Below are 18,106 nucleotides of genomic sequence, written 5' to 3' on the forward strand. Positions count from 1 at the left end.
AGTGTAATTCTTTTTCAGTGTAAAACTGGACAGGGATGCAGAGATGTTGCAAGCAGAGCTGTAGCCTTTTTCTTTAATGAACTTCTTCCTGACCCACCCTGTGTAAGGCAGTTGACACATCATGTGTTGTGCAGCTGGGATGGCTACCCTGGCACATGTATCTGACACATGAATGTACTGACTTTGGCCTTTTGGAAGCACCGGACCCATGCTGTTCTCCAGAGATGTGTCTAAGTCGTTTCCCAGATACGGTGAATAGAGCAGCGGTAGGAGCAAAAGCTGAAGTGGAATTCACTAATTCAGATTTAGCTGACTCTGTGAAAACAGATTGCACAACAGAGACTGACACTCAGTTTCTGGATTTGATTTCCTCTCTTGCCCTGGTTTGACCCTCCGTGCTCCCTCTGGCTGTTGGTCAGTATTCGGTTCTCAAGTTGTAGAGTTTGCGTGTGTGGGGTGGTTTTTATTTGGGGTTTGGGGGGAGTTGTGTGGTTTGGGTGTTTTTTAAATGTAAGACTTCAGTGATGCAGCACCTTAAATTGGAGTTTTACCTGTTGACTGAAGGGCAGACCAGTTTCTGCGAGATACCAGCTGGGGGGCCTGAAGGGCTGTTTGAGTGGCATGGGGCTGAACTTCATCCAAGGTGATCTGTGCTGCCGAAACAGGACGAGCAGATGGGACCAGCCACGAACACGGTCTGTGTGCTGTTGGTCGCACAACACGTGTCTGTGCTACTGCAGGACGCGGAGCTCTGGTGCTGTTGATTTCACTGGAAGTCTTTGGGATCATATGCTGGGAAAACTTTGACCACTTGTTAGTAAAATTTCACACTGCTTTTACTTTTGATCCCACTCGGTCCTAAATGAGCCTATTGGCAGGAAATTAATTTAACCAGTAGCTACTGGAAGACATTTTGTGAACATTTGCTTCTTCTAAAGTTTATTTTCACAGTGTGTCCACCTGAATATCTTCCAGAACAAAAAACCTCAATGCTGTGCTGTCCTGATAACATGTGTGAGGCTGAGGCTTCTCTCTTCCTTCCAGCCTGCCTCACAAAACCCTCTCTCAATACTCAGCCTTAATCATATTTGTAAAGATAATATTAAGGTTAATGTTTTAAACCAGCCCTTTCTTACCAGGCTAATGACAGAACAAAATCAAACAGCAGCATTTCTGGCAAGTAATTTACCACTGCTCTTCAGATGTTTGTGAATGGAGCTATAGCTCAAGTAACGTTAAAGTAACTGAGTTGCCAAGGGGTAACCCATTTCATAACTGATTAGAATAACCAATAACTGATCAGTAGACAGAAAAAATAAGCAGGATTAAATGTCCAGCTTTCATAATGCAGGGAGGCTATAAGCAAAGTTTCACACAAATCTTCTAGAGGCTGATGCTGTTCAACTTATTGGTAAATTGTCTGGGTATTACTGAGGCACAGAAGTTTTTAATGAAATGTATTCAGAACAGGAAGAACTTAAATGGACCACAAAGAATTGCAGCAAATCTCTGTATACTGAGCACCTGAGAAATAAAACCCACAAGTAAAATTCAGTTTCTTTAGGTATAAAGCAATGTACGTGGCATAATGTGACGGCAGTTAGGCACATAGAGTGATAACTTCTAAACTAGAGTCACTTTAGCTATCAGTTAATGTTGAAGCAGCAGCAGAGAGAGGAGGAAGAAAAAATAAGCCAAGCAGAATATTAGGAACTGAGAACAAAACGGGGCATTTTTACACTGCGTCTAATTTCATGGTGCTGCTCATCCTGAATACCTGCTAAAAGGCTGTAGAAGCAGTCAAGATTAGATGGAGAACGAGGACAGCAGGAACAATCAGAGCAGCAGAACTGCTTTAACACAGAAGAAACTAAATAGGACACTTTGGAAAAGGGATGTTTGTGAGAGAACAGGTCAGAAATATATGAAATAACAAAGGGCTAGTGGGGAGCAATCATTCAGTATTTGCCCTAGAAGAAGAGTCAAGAGCAAACAGTGTGAAATCATCAGACAGCCAGGCACTATTTTTTTCATTTGTATAGCTCATTTCCCCACGATGCTGTGGGAGCCATATGGAACTGCTCAGAGGAGATGAGAGCGACGCAGAGACGAGACGCTGCCCTGGTAGGTACTAAACAGTGGTGGAACTTTCAGCTTCACATGTGTCTGATCTGCTGTTTGCTGAATCTGGGAGAATGTAGCTGGGAGAAATGAGAAATCCTTCTGTGCTTGACTATTTTCTTACTCCTTGGAGAATTTGCAACTAGCAGGACACTGGCCACTTTGCATTATGGCAACTTTTGTGTACTTACGTAGTTTATCAATAACTTATTATTTTTATCAACATAATAAATGACTATTAAATTATATTTTATCAGTATAATCAATAATAACCCAGCTTGTTACCTCAGTTTATCAGAAATCTTAAGCACATGTAGTTCAACATAAGCAGTCTTGTTATCTTGCTTACCTCAGTTAGGATGTGCATATATAAATATTAGGCAAATATTTCAGTACTTTGCTGGACTCAATCTTTGGGTCTGTGACAGTGGGCATGGATTTTCATATTCTCTCCAATGCCCATTGAAATCAGTGTGAATACTCTCAGGAACTTCAGTGTGGGTTTGTTATTCAGAGAGGTTTCTAGGCAAAATGTTAAATATCCCAAAGAGATTGCTGCGGCAAATGGAAAACATGACTATAATGAAAAGGAAATGGAAAAACGAAGAAATAGACAAAGAGGCTCAGGACAGATTTACAAAGTATGTAGCACGCACAAGTCAGGGGAGACTTTTCAAAGAATTTTGCTACCATTTAGTAAATACTTTCAAAAAACGGTCAGATTTTCAAGTCATTCATCACTCTGAATGAAGGTTTTTGGTTTTGAGGGGTCTTTTTGCTTTCCTTTGTTACTTCCTCAGGCTTACTTCTGCTCCTGAGTAAATCCTTCCCTCCCAAATTATCGTTATATATCAGGCTGTGTATTTCTACTTTGTAGAAACATCATAAATACATTCTGTGATTTTGTAGTGAGCTTCTACGGTAAACTCTGTGAACTGACTTAAATTTACCTTCAGAATCTGCCTTCTTTTTCCTGCTCAGCCCCTCTGTATGCACAGATGTCTTTGGAGGCAGAGTTCACCATAGGCAAGGTCAGCAAGCTTGGACTTCACAGCTGAGTTGGTGTCACTTCCTTGCGAGTTCATAACAGCAGCAGTTGGTACCAACTCCTGGTGAAGTCTGTCCCAAGCTGATGAAAATACATTAATCTGAAAGACAAAAGTGAGATTTTTCTCCTTTAAATATACTCTGTATTTCAGTGATGCGTTAATAGAACACTTTACTAGTGGAAATTATATTTATCACTTCTGCTGTTAGAACAACCTTACAGCTTTTTGAAAAGTCTAACATTTCCAAAGTTGATGCAGTTTTGATGGAAACTACTCTCACATCAGAGAAAAACAGGGTTGGTTAGCTCCATGTGCAAATATATACAGACAGCTAAGAACAAAAGGCAACTCAGCACTACAGTCAACCCAAGAATCTCCTGCTTTAACTTTCAGATCTATTTGACCAGAGATTTTAGGGAGCCTAAATAAAAGTCATGGTGTTACAAGTGCTGGGGAAGGGGCGGGGAGGGTGTCTTTCCTCAAATCTCCCTCCACAACAGGCAAAAGTAGGAATTTACAGAGTCTAAAAATGTTGTGTTCCCTCTGCTGCTCCCCCTAGCTTCAGTCTGTGGATACCAGCTCTGTTTCAGGAATATCGTTGTCATTAAAAAAATCTTTAAGAACACTCCTTTGACCTCCTCTTCCAGCTGCAAGCTCCCAACTCTTTAAAAGCCACGGTCCGTACAAATGTTTAAAATGCTTTGACATTCAAATCTGGATTCCAAACCACCCAGTCTCAGTTCAGAGCCTGGCAGAGCTGCTGCCTCTCCACAGCCCTTGAGAGCAAGATGTGACATCTTGTGACTAGTTGACTGGCATGATGAGTCTTGAAACATTTATGTCTAATGCAGTACATGTTTTTTGATAGATATGGCCAAGTCCAGTCCAGTAGTGTGGACCAACACTACGCAAATACATTCAAGAAAAAAATCATGGTTTGTATTAGATATCTAATAAAAAATAAAGTATCTCGTCTATATTGATATGCTCATGAATGGAGAAGTTCCCCGTGTTTCTAGCCTGGGCACTATCAGCCACCCAAACTAATAGAGGTTTGCTGGACGTGGATAATAAAAACATAGGTTTGCTACTTGCACCTCGAGGCCATGGCGTTGCTGTTGCTGATAGAAATGCACTGCTGAGCACAATATAGATTTGGGGGTTTTTCGAGTTTGGTGGGTTTTTTTGTTTGTTTGTTTGAGATTTGTTTTCATATTGGGTTTGTGTTTGTGTGTTTGGGTTTGGTTTTGCTTGGTTTTTTTTTTTTGAGATAGGTTTTGGGTTTGCATTTCTTTGCTTAAAAAAAGACAATTTAGGTATGGTTTTATGATGCAGAATCTGAAATAGGAAGTAGGCACTAAATTTCCCTGCATTTGGAGCAGAATCCCGCCTCTATTTTTCCCAAAGACATCTATCTATCTGGTATGTATCCAGGCTTGTCTAAGTCTCTCCTTATGATTCATCAAGACTTCCTGCATAGTTAAAATATTTCTTCTTGCCTTCAGAGTATTGTATTAGCCTCAGAGCATTGTATTATTAGTATTAAAGGGTGCATAAGCAGAAGTTAAAAGTGAAATAGAAGGACCAAGTCATTCCAAAAACTCCAAGTGCACAAAGTATTGAAGAAAGAGTGGAGATTACCTTCCCAAGATGGTCCACTGTTATGTAGGTGTAAATTAAACTGAATGCAGTGAAACTTGCTGTAAGAGCTTTATTCAATAAATTAATGTCTCATTCAAAAGCGTGAAGGAACCACTTGGTTCACCCGTGAGTGGGAACCTGCCATTTTTAGTCTAATGTTTGGTCTGATGAGTCATCAGTTAACGCTAAACCTTTATGGCGTTGATTCCAAAAAACGGTCATTGTATGTCATCTGAGTTTCCCCATTGTGTGGAAATACTCCTCTCTGAAACAACTAGATGATATTTCAAGGAACTCAAAACATTTGGAAGATAATAAATGCAAACATCTATACAATGCGGAGTATTTTCAGAGAAAAAAGACAAATGCAGTCAATCTGGAATGGTGCTAAATGTCATGAAGTTTAAAAGGAAGTACATAGGTTGAAAATGATACTGTTCAAATCAATATTCCTTTAAACAGTGTTTTTTCTAAACCTGCCTTAGAAATATTTGTTTTGAAAAGCTGCACATCCAACATATTTTCTGCTTTTGGAACTCCATTTTTTGACAGACTACCTTGATTGTAGAATTCCTGGAAACATTAGAACTTAGTGCTTTTACTGCTTGAGAATTAAAAAAAATGTAATGGACTCTACAAGATTTCACTAGGACTGCTCCATTTTCCCATAAAAATCCTTGAAATAAAACACTGCTTTATTCTTTTTAATCCTTCAGTGAAAAATAAGTGCTTTAGTCACAATTTGTACAATTTCTAAGCAGAAAAATATCACCATTTATTACAGATAGGAAAAGTATTTGCTTTGGCAACCTCCATTTGCTCTTGAGTCAGCAGGTTGCTGCTGCATTCATTTTGATCCTTCTTGGCTTTCGTGCTCGTTTATCTATCTCCTTGCGATATTATATTGTTCAGCTTAGTAAACTCTCGAATGTATAGAAATCTAAGTTTCCAGCACTCTGAATTAGGCTGGAACTCAATTCATCTGACAGACTTTTGAAACTGAGGCTGTAATTTCCAGTTCATTTAGATACTTAATGATGGTTTAACCTCCTGTCTGCATTTGTACTTGCTGACTCGTTGATTTTTAGGCAGTGGAAGTCAGTTGACCTTCAGATCAGAAGCATGTGGTGCCCCTCCAGCAGACAAACATTTTCCACCAACATTTTGAAGAGAATAAAAATCTAAATAAATAACCCCAAAGGTTGAAAAGAGCCTATTCACCAAACATTGGCAAAGTAATTCCACAGGAAAAATAAATGTTGAGCAAAGTGATCTTTCATTTGAAAATTGGATCCAGATTTTACAAACTGAGAAGGGTGAACAACTGTGTCAAATGCAGGGCAATGCAGTTTGTCTGCAAAGTGTGTTGCCCCAAGGTACTAATGTTCTGCTTACGGAGAAGTGCAGTCTGGACAAAAAGTAAATAGTTTGTTTATCAGTGAACTGTTGGAATCACGGTGCCATGAATACTATCCCTCATGTAATATATACAATTCATGTATATGTACCAGCTCCCAGGTAGTTCAGAATGAGACAATTCAGGACAGATTCATCTGGCAACACATTCTTTTGAAAATGAAGCTTTCTGTTCTTTGAAGAAAGATGGTAAAAAACATTATGTCTAGAAGGAAACAAAAATAGAGCACAAAATGAGACTTTTGAGAAAATCAAGCATTCAGTTGCCTGTTTATCTTTTGATCTAACATAGTTGTTCCTTGGTTAAATTAATCATCATTGCCTTAATAGTCTACTTTCACATGGAAAATAGTTTGCTTCTACTATGGTGCTAAGTTTAGTAGCAGTAGTAAGTTATCCAAGCATGGAAGAAAGGAAAGAAATGTAGGGACTTAATGGCCAGTTATCCTATTAAAATGCAGTGTTATAACTCTGCTGACTCTTCAAGCAACAGTGTGTATTTGAAATCCAAGGTTCTCTTTCTGAATAGAATAATCGCTGTAACCTGCTGTAACTTGGAAAACCTCATTCTCCCTGAGTTGCACTGATTTTGTTCCCCCTGTGCAAGTCCTCTGAGTTGAAAGGAAATTTCAGCAATACAATACTTGCTTGTGATACTTGCAAGAGTTAAATCCAAAATCTTTGAGCTCCAGGCTAAGGTGAATTTGTGCTGCAATCAGCTTAGCAAGTCAGGCTGTGGAGAAGGATTTCCAGAAAGTAACTAAAGCATTTCTGCCTTTAAAGTCCTTTCAGGATTTTGGCCAATGGCATAATTTGAGGGATGATATAGTAAGGAGAATGTCTCTGGCTTTCTTACTTTAATAGTATATCCTAATGTGGACCTGCATGTTATTTTTAAATGTGTCTGATTTATATATCTGCACACGTATGCCTATAAATACTATGACTTTTAGTATGTCAGTTAAGCAGGAAAGTTATAATTTGTTGGTTTTTAACCAACATTTTGATCTTAGAACTTCTTTGCAATCTCTAGTACCAGGAAAAGGGAAAATGTCATAAAATAACATTTTCTTGAGAAATTTTGATAAACACACAAAACCTTCATTTCTTTTTAGGGGAAAAAAACCTTCCAGAAATTAGGTTGCTTCAAAATGAAATTATTAATTATTCTGTTTTTCCTTATTCCATCTTATTCACTGCTGAAAGCATATAAAATGTCCTTTTCTAAATATCTTTTGGAGATAAGTGTGAAATTCAGAATTAAAGTAAAATTATTGTGAAACAAATTCCTTAAAAGTGGCACAGTGCACTTTCATGTGTATTGTTTTCCAATATTTAAATGTAGTCCGTTCACAAATAGGATGAGGATGATTTTATCTGTTGGAGATGAAACCTTTGCTGGGATCGGGCTGTGTACTTTTTCTGGTTCACTCATCGCTAAAATGCTTTTGCTCAAGAATTTTTCCTCTCTCGGTTGTTTTAGCTGGATCCCAGTTAACAAGAGTGATAAATGGGGGGAAATATTTACTGTAGGAAGGAAATTCAGGAACCAGATGGTTCTATATGGATTGGATGGGATAATCTAACACAATCCCTTACTTCAGCAACGTGATTTCAAGTGGAAAGTCTAATTAAGAGTAAGAGTTTTTGTAGTGCAAAAAAACAGTGTTAGGTTAAAAAAACCCACAACCAACCAAAAAAACAAACCTGTGTTAACAGTTGTGCTTTTCATCTTAGAACAACTTTGTTATTAGTATGACGGCAAAAAGAAAAAATAATATTTGCCAGTATCTTTCCCCTAATACTTTTTTCTTGTGATGTCTCCCAGTGTTGTGGGCTGGGCTTGTCTTGCCCCTGTAAGGTGGAGTTCCTTCTGTACCATCTTCACAGCACTGGGCGGCTTCTCATTTTCTTTGTCATAGCCACAGGGCTTCAAGTGGAGGGACACACGAGACTCGTTGGAGTTGGGCATTTTCTCTGCATTAAGACTTTGATGAAAACCAGAAGCAGTAAAATAATTTCTTGAGCACTGTGGAGTCAGAATATCATTTCTATAGAATTGCAGCTTATTGCACTGGCTGCTGTTTTAGAGGAAAGTCAACACAGGTGAGACTGAAGGTGGCTAAAATATGTATACTCTGCCCCAAAGCTTGTAGAAGTTCACCTTGTGTCAACTGATTTCAACTTGCAGGGACCACTTTGACTAAGATCTCCCAAAAGAAATAACCCAAGTAATAATAAGAGAAACATTGATCTCAAATAGCTGTGCAAGAAATCTGGAATGTGAAGTAGCATCTTACTACATGGTGCAACTTGACACATTCCTGTGGAAATCAGTGGGAGATTGCCAATTTCCACCAACAGAAAATCTGGCCCTGCAAATAACTTAATCTTTTAATTCTTATCCTTCTTGAAATATAATGCCACAAAACAAACTTGCATTAACTATTTCCTTGTGTGTCTGTCTTGGCATATCTGGCACAAACCAGTAGTTCGGGATATCAGCCAGCCTTCAGTTCTGTCAAATTTTATGCCAGTTAAAATTGCCATATAAATATATTTTGTCTTTGTCATACTCCTCAGTTTGGAGCCAAATTTTAAAACAGCCATAAGGCTTGTTTGCTTCTATAGGTCTGTTGGCTTCTGTTGTTTCTGTCTCCTGTTCATCATGAGAATGCATTGAGAAACACGGTTGCCGGTTATATAGAATTAGTTCTAAACATCTTCCTACTTGGTAAGGTAAAGGTGAGATGAGGAAACAAAGAAATATCCATTTGAATTGTGGTGTTTGTGACTTGCTGGATAAAACTGTTCATATGGTGTGACATCAGTATGTTTTCAAACTACATCAAGGAGATATTTATCAACACTGCAATTTTTTGTGTGTGACACTGAGAAAAGAATAAATAAGTGTAAAGGAACAACTTTTTAATGTCCTTCTAGGAGAATTCAAATGCCATATTTTCCAACAACGTGAATGCGGCTACATTTGAATGCTAAACCAGAAAGGTTTATAGTACATATGGTACCTATTTGAATTTTTTAAATGTCTAATTTCTGCTGTGGAAATGGAGGCCAGCTTGAGTTATTTATTGTGGGCTGCAGAAGGAAATCACGACCCTTTGCAGGGACACGTTAGAATCCCTGCGCCATTCAGCCAGTTTTCTCCTGTCACACCTACTTAAATTTTCAAAAAGACGCTTTAATGTATTGAGTGTGCTCTGGATCATACTAGTTCCTGAGCGCTTATGACAGCTTTCAGAGATTGCTGGTGGCTCCCAGTAGATTGTAATTCTAGAAACAAGAGCTTGATGCTAAGCATCACCACCTGTTCTCCATTATTTTTCTTCAGAAGAAAACAATGCAAGGATAAGATTACATACTAATGGAACCCATTTTCACTAAATAGGTACATTTGGTCACATGTAATTTGGTGGCCCATGAAAGAAAAAAAGAAAATAGTAAGCTGTTTTCAAAAGGGAGAAGCAAATAAAACTTAAATGAAGAGTTTCCTAACTATGTTAACTAAACCCAGTTCTTACATGGCAGGTATGTAAGTACGTACAGATCCCTTGTTGGAATAGCTGTGTTTTCGATTTGATTTGTTGACATATCCTAAAAGACTTTGGACCTCATTCAGCCCTTTGTAAATCCACTACAGAGCTGGATTTGAACCCTTCTGGCATTTACACTGGAATTCCTATTTCTGCCTTGCTTAGAACAATGCAGGTTTTGTCTGTAACCGAGGTTCCTCTGCTGCCTCTTGGTAGAAGAAAATCGTATGTAACATTGTTATAACAATACTTGCAAATGATGTAGTTGTTTCTTATATTCTATTATCATTTGCCATATGCCAGCATGGTCCCATGTTGTATCTCTGCTATACAGCTATGTGACATATATCTAGGTAAGCGGAAGGATTTTAAAAATTAAATCATCAGTGCAACTCTGTATAGGTTTTAGCCTGTGTATGTGGTGTAAGTAGGCAGTACAGTTTTCAAGCATGAAAGCGTGTGTCACCTTCTCTTAAAATCCTGAACGTGGCAGAATTCATATAGAATCTGTGATGGCCTGCCTCATGGTAGTCACTAGTCCTGGTTGCAGATGCACACCAGTCTCTAAATGGTACCCAAATCTGCTTCTTAGCACTTTTTGTTGTGGTTTTCCTTTAAAAACAAAAACCTCAACCAAAAAAACCCACAAAAAACCACAACTTTTTTCCTGCTAGTGCTGCTTGGTGGTTCTCCTCCAAGACTCCACATGGGACTGTTGGTAGCCTTTCAGTGGCGCTGCTTCTTGCAAATTCTTTGGTAAGAAGCAGTGTGGTTTTTAAAATATATATTTGTCTTCTGAAGTGTGTTAGTTCCTGAATTTTGAAAATGGGATTCAGCATTTAATTGAAAGGCAGCAAGGAAGAGTCATTGTACCTTACCCACAGCTTTTCACTTTTGGGGAAATGAGGTGTTTTTAGCAATGTTTGTTTGCTGTGTGCATGTTTGGGAGGTGCCACCTGCCAGCGTGAGCCCCAGAGCTCCTGTTGGGGAAAAGCATAGATTTAACTCTTCTCAAACAATGGCAGAAGTTTTACCAGTCACTTTAGGCCTCCTTTTTTTTTTTGGACAAAACTTAGGTAGAAGATGGAGAACTAAAAGGTTTGTAGTCCAGACTTCCTGTGTGATCCATGGGAAGGCATCCAGCAGGGACTAGACACCGTGTGCTGAAGTTAGAGCTGACATTAGGTGGCAGAGACCCACCACCCTTCTCAGCTGGGGCTTGACTACAAACCCGTGGGTCCTTTCTGTTTCACTACAAGCAGCCTAATATTCGAAGTATAGAGCTCCTATATTCCCTCATTTAGGACAAAACCCGCCACCAGTAATCCCATCAGAACTGATGGGGCCATGCATGTACAGGTCACTTTATAGGTACTTAGATTGTTTTCTAGAGCAGGTTTGGTGGCTGTGTGGAGAAGCCTAAATGTAAGAGCCGTCTAAGCCATAGTTACATGTGGAAAGAGGCTTGGGATCAAAAAGTAATCTGGTTTGTTCTCTCACATGTGTTTGTTCTGTAGTATTGAACTGAAGTCTTAACTCTGGAATTGGAACAGGTTTTGCTCAGAGGAAGCAGAAAAAGTAGATTTATGGAGTGCTCTGCTGCAGCTGCTTTTTCTGAATGCAGTAATGGTTTTTAAAGTATTGTTAGATTTGCAAATGTGTCTAATGACTTAAATATTTATAGACCTGGTTAGTTTACAAAAGCAGATTATTTAAGCTTTGAAAGAGTTTCATTTCAGACGTACAAAATTGATTTTTGACAGCATTGTCAGACCATGATATTACTCTGTGTGTAAATGGGTGGGTGAGATGTTTCAAAAAAATTGACACACAGTCTTAGCTTTTCTGTGAACAAACCAGACCATTTATATGCCTCTTTTCAAGACTTTGTCCAAGTTGCTCTAAAACGACTTAAAGTGAATGCTCCCAACCAATGCACAATTTACATTTAATAATATTTCAATGCTGTCGTGTATCGATGACCTGCTCTTCAAGTCTTTACTCATGTTCTAAGTCTTTAGTGAGTAGATCGGTTGTGAAGCTCAGTGAAACCATCAGATTCTTTATCACAGCGAGGACTACTCACATTAGGGAGAGATTGCAAGATCATGCCTTTTTAGCCTTTTGATTTCCTAAATAAATTAAAGCCTTTGTTCTGATTTTGGCTGGGGAAGCTCTTTTGTTGGCTAGCCACAACATTTCCATTCATTTGCATCAGTTTCTTTTCTCCCGGAGCAGATAACAGCAGTGCTGGATGGAACATCTAACAGCCAGCCCTCTGGCAGAGCGGGAGCCCGCACCCGAGCAACCAGCGCCCCACAAATAGCTTTGCTGTTATTCACGTATCTCGATAATGAAAACAATGATCTGGGAGAGGCACGAACAGAGTTCTGCCTAATGGAGTCTCATTAAAACAACAGTTTGCTGCTTTCTTTTGAACTTTTCAAGAGTCTTTCTTGACTGACACCCGATAGGAATGATAATGGTACTACTGCACGTTCCTCAGTAAATCTGTTACACGCGGGCACTTTTCCATTCAGATGTGTGTGTGTATTTACATGAAAGATGGGCCTAAGACAGACTCTCATTTCCAATCCAGATGTACTTTGACTTGAAGACTTTAAGAAAATTAACTTGAACTTTTTGGTATATGCTAAACAACTGTGGCTTAGCTGTGAGTAAAAAGAAGCTGACTCTGAAAAGGAAGGAGGAAAGAAGGTTGGCAAAGGTTTGCATGAATAGCTAGAAGAGGTGCTGGGGAGGATCCAGACGTTTGTATTTTGCTCCTAGCACACAGTCCCTACTGGCCATCGCTCTGCAAACAGCTGGGTTTTCTTGGTGTAACAGATTGTTGCACTGCTGCTAATGCTGATATTTGTCAGTGCCTTCAATTGCCATTCACTGAGTTTTATAATGAGAACTTAAAAATACAAAAGAGAAATAGTGAGGTCTACGATTGCAAAGGTGTGTGTGTGTAGACAGTCTTGTCCTTTGTTTCAAACAAAAATGGGCAAACTGCATTAGCATGTACTTCTTCCCTTATTTTTCCAGATCTCATGATCAAGCATAGCAAATCTTATTAAGAAGATGATGAAAAATGCAAAACGGTTTGGAGAAGGATGTTTTGGAACAGAGTGGTTATGTTCTCTCAGGTTGTTCTAGAAAAATGTCAAAATAACAATGTAGTTGTATTTGCACATTCCAGTAATATTCTGAAGTACACAGAGGCTCAACTGACGAGCAGTACCTGTATGATACGTCTTACTGAGGGACTCTCTCAGTGTCTACAGTGATATCAGTGATCCCAGTGCTCTTTTACACGTTCAACCTGTAGGCTTCAGCATGATTGCATTGGCTTAACTGAGAAAAAAATGTCTTCTATTGAATAAACCTGGATAAAGGTACTTAAACTAAAGGAAATCTTTGTAGGTAAACTATGTGCTATCCAAAACTTAAACTAAGTATTAAGTAATTCGTTTGGCCTGTTGTTACAGCTCAAGATAGCCCGACACCCTCAAAACAAGAATTTTGACTGACCATTTTAATGATGCTGATGAAAATGTATGCTTTTCCTTTAGTGACAGAGCTTACCTCTCTACAGTATAAATCCTAATTGTTGACCTTTTAAGGTAGAGCACTTTCTTGCCTTCTGTGCCACTGATACCAGGGAAAGCCAATAGCAATGAAAATGGTATTTCAGCGTTTCCAGAGAGGGGTGGGGTTAAAATGTGAAGTCGCAGTAACAAAGTACAGAGGCCTTGTACTCTCTCCTCTCTTCCCTTCCTATGCCTGTAGGAAGGCTGGCAACGGACTGGCTTAGGAAATTATGGCAAAACCTGACATTTAGCCCCTATCTGTTGTACTCTGGTGACCATTTTGCATGACTCTAAGGAAGCTAAAATCCTGAAGGAATGAGGCAGGTAAACTTAGACACTTGCATATGCAAAGAGCGACCTCGTGGTTTTTGCAGCTCTTTCGGCAGAGTAGGTGTTTGGTCAGCACTGTCGTAGCTGTTGGTTCAGTGCAGGTGGAGCGGAATCCTTGAGCCCGAGTGCTCTGCAGAGCACAGAGCTACAGACACGGTGCAGAGGGCTCCCAGCTGGGGAGATGCGCTGTCTCACTTGTTCCAAGCGCTCAGTCCTGTCTCCTGGTGAATTTGAAGAGCTGGAAAATGGAAAAGAATTGGGTGACTTGGGAAATCCCCTCCTCCTGACTGAGGAAAGCCATCTAATGTTTCCATATGACTTTTCTGTGATGAAGTACTGTTCTTTCATGTCAGTTGAGTCTGCTTTTCTGCCTCCTTACGATGTAACCAGGAAAATAATCTGTTGCCTAAGAGGTAAATTGTGCTTTGTGTACAGTAAACTATTACTAATATGCTTATATTCTCAGAAGCATAAACATATAAATAACATCAAGAATTAGAATAATTCCACCGCTGCTAGTTGAACTACCTGAGACTTAGTTATAAATATATTTAGATGCCTAATTAAAGCTTCCTTCCTGAAGTAAAGGGAAAACAATAAATGACACCTCCTTTTCATCTTCCAGCAAATGCTCTACCAAAAAGGTAAGGAAGGAAACCTTCCTTTGCCATTATCATCACATAGCCACGCTCAATTATTGGTTTCAGCATGGGGTTTAAGGAGAGTTTTTCACATATCCATGCTCTAAGAATTGTTTGGCTGTTGGTAAATAGGCTAAGTTCATCTGTAAAACATGCTTTAGGCAATCTATTTATTTATGTAAAATATGCTTCCACGAGTGTGAATAGAAAACAGGACTGTATTTGTTCATGCTTGTCTGGTAAATGTGGCCGCCTTGGTTTGTGTTTGTTGCCCTGTATAAAGGAGGTAATGCTTAAAGACACAGTCACAATTAGGACATCTGAAAGGAAGGGCACAAGTTCAGAAAAAGGAAAGACATACAGTTAAATTGCTGAAGATTGAAGAAAATGACTTGTGTACTCTGGACTTCTTATTTGGCTTTGGAATAGCCAAGTCATTTAATCTCCACTAGCTTGTGTCCATCTGTTTAAAAGAAAAACCTACCAACCAAAACCCTTAAAATATTTTCTGCCCTTGTTCGGTCTTGCTTATGTAGCCTGTCTGGCAGTTAAGGAACTGATCATGCAGCATTATAAGAAAGCATAGCACCTAGACACTGCCTCTGGGCATGGTTATAGTGCAAATGATATAATACCAAGAAGAGGAGTTCAGATATGCGTTGACTATGTGAGAAATGCTTGCTGACGAAGCATGGAGCATCCTGGAGAATCCAACTCGTGCAGAATAAAAGTTGTCAAGAAGGTGGTGCAATATTACCATGGTTCCTGGTTTTTTTGCTTTCCTGACAAGGATCAGATATACACTGAAGTTTTCATTGCAGTAAAGTTGCATGAACTAAAAAGTAGTATCAGGTTGCTGCATCTGGCCTATCTTTAGAAGTGGAAATACGGTAATGGGATAAATGAAAGGGCCACCCACTATAAAGTGTGGGTGACCCGTATAAGGAAAAATAAAATCTTTAATGGCTATTTATTCCAAAGGCTGTTACAAAGCCACTGCTCCCAGACTGATGTAGTGCCAAGCACAGAGGATTAAACTTTTTAATGACTTTTTGTTGATCAACATCCAAGACATCTAGGAACAAAGAAGAAGTTCTGTAACTCCACATAAAGAATATTATTTTCAGACAAGAAGAGAGTGCTTGAAAATATAAGTTCAGAAGATATGGTAAAACGTAGCAGGGAAGAGGATAAATACAAGTCTCAGATGCAGAACAGCTTACTATGAAGGTGGAGAACGGATTTATAGTTAATTCAGTGTTAAATGCCAGAATCCTAGGTAATTGCATGCTGACAAAGACTAGAACAACACAATGTCCATTTTGGCTTGAATCAGAAATTGTAAAGGATTATTCCTGTTTCTTTGGCCTTTTATTTTTTTCTTGGTGCGTTTATCAAGAAATGACTGTCCACTATGGGTAGTGTGCCTGAGTCTGGATTTTATTCCCCTCTCTTTTTTTTCTCTCATTTCTATGACATTAAGTTGGGTTGTTGTGTTTGTTGGTTTGGTTTGTTTTTCCTATGAATTAGATATTTTTGGAAATCCTGTTGTCTTTTCAGTGTTATGGTGACTAGCACTGAAGGAAGTCTTGCTTGAAAGTGGAAAGGGGCTCATAAGATTGAGAAGAGGGTGTAGTTGGAGTATGACGTCTGGAATGAGAGATGGTCCCTCCATGGCTATTGCAGACTAAAACTAAGAGCAGTCCCTGCTAGCTCAGGGCTGCAGACACAAATGTAGTGTGAAGCCACCCTGTTCTTGCCTCCTGGACTGCATGTGTTCAGCTCATTCTTCTGAGAATTGGGGCCTGGGTTCGTTGGAATTAATAGTGGAGTCATTACACTATGTAAATATATTAGCGTTCATCTGGTTTTACTCACAAGTTATTCTTGCCTTGCTGTGTTGGTCCTGTTGTCTTGTTTGTGCAAAATTAACCAGGAGCATTTTAAAAGAAAAAGAAAAAAAAAAGGGGGTAAATAGTGTTGAAACCTTGATTGCTACGTTATTTACCACAGACTGAAGTTGGGAAGGCAGCTCTAACTTAATCATATAATAAAAGTACAATGACTTTTTTAATGATGCTGTTAGGGGTCCTTTCTTTTATGTCATTTTTGACCTTCTTTGAGTAAAGTGTGATAATTTGCCTTAATAACCTACTGTTATAATTTTTCCTTTTACCGAGGAATCAGCTGAATAGCAATATGAATCTAACCACTTTACAGAGGTTGCCCGTGCCCTCAGGGGGCTGTGACCAACCCTTTCCCAGAACAGCTGCTCTCTTGCAGGTGGTCCCGCTGCATCAGCATCACTGGCTCCTTGTACAATCATCACTGCACCTACAATGAGTCAGGATGAGGTGCTGTTCTCTCATATTGTAATTCTTCCTGTCGTTTGTCCTTAAAACTCGTGAACTTTTGTGTTCATGACTCCGAATTCTCTGTGGTGCATGAGACTGGGAGGCGCAAGCTGGTGCAGGTGCCCTGGCATTATTTGTTCTGATATTAAAGCTGGGCTGGCTGATTTTGTTTGATTACAATATTCTGTAGGTGCTTTGGAATTGAAAGGACTTGGTCCTTCTCAGTTTCCCTTGCAATGGATCAGTCACAGCCGTCACGCTGCAGAGGGGCTCACGTAGAGCAGGAAAAGAAGGGAAGTGTTTTAAATATCGGATGACAGTGGTGGTTTCTGATGCCTGGAGAAAGAACTGGGGATTAAAAGAGCGGTATGAGCCAGGTGTTCTCACATAAATGACCATCAGGGAGACAGACAATAATGCTGACATTCGGTAACAATGTTAGATTGGAGCCGGCAGTCTGCTGAGGTGGAGACTGTGGTTCATCCTTCTCAGACATACGACATCTGGCTGTCTCTCCGGCTGACACGAACTCATGTTTTCAGGGCTGTCCTTTTAAACATGAGGGCCAGAGTCTTAAATGCTTTGTATTCTGCAATGCAAAGCATATCCTGCAATGAATACCTTAGAGTAATTTCCAGGGTGAGGACTGCAAATGTTTATAACCTGGAAGCGTCCTCTCTCCAGGCGCTGTAGCAGACAAAAGGGAGGTTTTGCACTGACTTCAATAAGACAGGGTTTGCCCCTTTTTCTAGATTTTGTGAATGTTTAAAAGCAAAGGAAATTTACTTCCTTAGTGGCTACACTACAGAAGGTAAAGCTGTCATCTCATTTTTCTTGCTGTGAATACAAGCTTGCAGAGATGGTTCCCAATAGAAGCCCCACCTTGAAAGTGTGTCATGATTTGGGGGTGTTCAGCCCCAGGTGTTAGAACAGTAACTTACTGCCAGTTCCCAGTAGTGTTATTCTACTCCAAACCACAATATTTGAGTGTCTACCTGTGGTTTTATGCTTGGTGCTGTGTGAGCCATAGGATCTGCTGGCTGTTTCCATCTGGATAGTATTCGTAGATTAAAAAAAACCCACAAAACCCTCTTACATCTAGAGTTAACAGATTCAGAGGGCAAACCGATTTTGGTAACTCACTATTCATCCATTGCAGTAAACATGTTGGTCAAAAAGCCAGAAGAATCTTACTCGGAACAGAAGATAAATAGCCAATTTGAGACAAAACTAAAAAGCTAGACCATCAGAAAAGGGGTGGGGAAAAGGCAGAGATAAAAGGGCAAGAACAGTCTGCTGAAAAGGCTGGACATAGAACAAAGTGCATGTTAACAAACCTTTATTCTTTGAGCAGTCTTTGGTGATGCATTCAAAAATGACATAAAATCAAGACCTAGAGGCTTC

The 18,106-nt window shown here is 39.5% G+C and overlaps 1 protein-coding gene and 1 long non-coding RNA gene across 22 annotated transcripts in view; one reads left to right on the forward strand and one right to left on the reverse strand.

Annotated features, from left to right (window-relative positions):
* Window positions 1–18,106, forward strand: part of DKK2 (dickkopf WNT signaling pathway inhibitor 2) — a 155,605-nt gene that overhangs the window by 125,266 nt on the left and 12,233 nt on the right. The gene's annotated exons all lie outside the window — the stretch shown is intronic.
* LOC110356335 (uncharacterized) overlaps window positions 1–18,106 on the reverse strand; it is a 154,598-nt gene that overhangs the window by 7,588 nt on the left and 128,904 nt on the right. For 11 of the 14 annotated variants that reach the window (XR_010472562.1, XR_010472565.1, XR_010472566.1 and 8 more), the window contains one exon: window positions 215–3,269. This is a non-coding gene — a long non-coding RNA (uncharacterized LOC110356335). Of the gene's footprint in view, window positions 1–214; window positions 3,270–13,788; window positions 13,946–18,106 lie in introns of those variants that run through there. The other 3 variants (XR_010472568.1, XR_010472559.1, XR_010472567.1) reach the window with 3 other exon arrangements.

This window comes from Columba livia, chromosome 4, assembly GCF_036013475.1.
Source record: "Columba livia isolate bColLiv1 breed racing homer chromosome 4, bColLiv1.pat.W.v2, whole genome shotgun sequence".
Taxonomy (NCBI): Eukaryota; Metazoa; Chordata; class Aves; order Columbiformes; family Columbidae; genus Columba; species Columba livia.